The sequence below is a fragment of the Octopus bimaculoides genome, chromosome 20, assembly GCF_001194135.2.
Source record: "Octopus bimaculoides isolate UCB-OBI-ISO-001 chromosome 20, ASM119413v2, whole genome shotgun sequence".
NCBI lineage: Eukaryota > Metazoa > Mollusca > Cephalopoda > Octopoda > Octopodidae > Octopus > Octopus bimaculoides.
The window spans coordinates 425,593-426,887 of NC_069000.1; positions in this window are offsets into that span (position 1 = coordinate 425,593).

The window sequence follows — 1,295 nt, forward strand, 5'->3', positions numbered from 1 at the left end:
AACAAATATTCAACTTTAATACAAACCGCATCAATCCCAGCAGCCTGGGAGAGGCTGGGAAGGCCTTGGACACTGTCCCCTACTCAGGCTCATTTAACCAGGGTTCCTATGTCACGTAAGCGACGGGGGGGGGCCACACTCCTCCCCCACCTTTCCCGCCCCACTAAACCGAACGCTGTTCGTTGCAAGATTACACAAGAGTGAATTGGAGCATCTAAAAGTAAAGTAGCTTGCCCAAGGAGATAATGCACATTCCCGGCCAGGAATCGAACTCGCAGCGTTTGCGGTTTCTCACAAGCTCTGTGGACGAAGGCATGAAATAGGAAAATGTGCATAAGACCCCATAAATTACGAGTTAATCCCTAAGGGGATGTGATGGAAGGCGATCCAGCAATGACCGTCCCATCTGTTTTAGGGGTTTGTAGGGTTACATTAGCCAAGGACTGCGAGAAAGCTGCGATTTGAAGGGCAGATTTGGCTACTATTTCCAGCGAATCGAGTGACGCACCTTCTTATCGTTTTCCTTTTATATTGCTGTTATCGCTGTTGCTGTTTAAACTCAGCATCCGGCGTTCCAGCCGTACCCATTCTGCCTTTTGTTCTGCTTGTATGTCTGATCTGATAAAGATTTGGCTGCTGTTTCTAGCGACCTCTCATATACTCACACCTCCCTCTTTAAATTTAGACAGAATCCATACTTAGCCACTGAATCTGCTAAAAATAGCAGCCATATCCCTCTCAAACCACTCGTTCTACCGTCAATAAATTAACCAGCAACCAATGAGGGGTGGGTTCCTCTATGCAGTTGCTCTGTGCATGGTCAAGTCATTCATTATAAAGTTTGCTTTGTAACCACTAGATCACAGGTTCGATCCTACTGTGAGATATCTTAACCCTTTAGCAGTCAGGTTACTCCATTAAATGTAATTCTTATCTATTCACAAAGTTTTCAATTAATCATGCATCGGCTTCTAGCTTCGATATGTCAATGATGCTGCTACAAATTTTGACAATGGCACTGTAGGATAGGTGTGAGAGACTGGATCAGGTCAGTGTGATCATAAAGCAAGCAGAATATTTAGGCCAGATGGGCGTGGCTGTGTGGTAAGAAGCTTGCTTCCTAACCATACGGTTTCGGGTTCACCCCTACTGCGTGGCACCTTGGGCAAGTGTCTTCTACCATAGCCCCGGGCCGACCAAACCGGTGCGAGTGGATTTGGTACATGGAAATTGAAACAAGCCCGTCATACACACACACACACACACACACACACACACACACACACACACACACA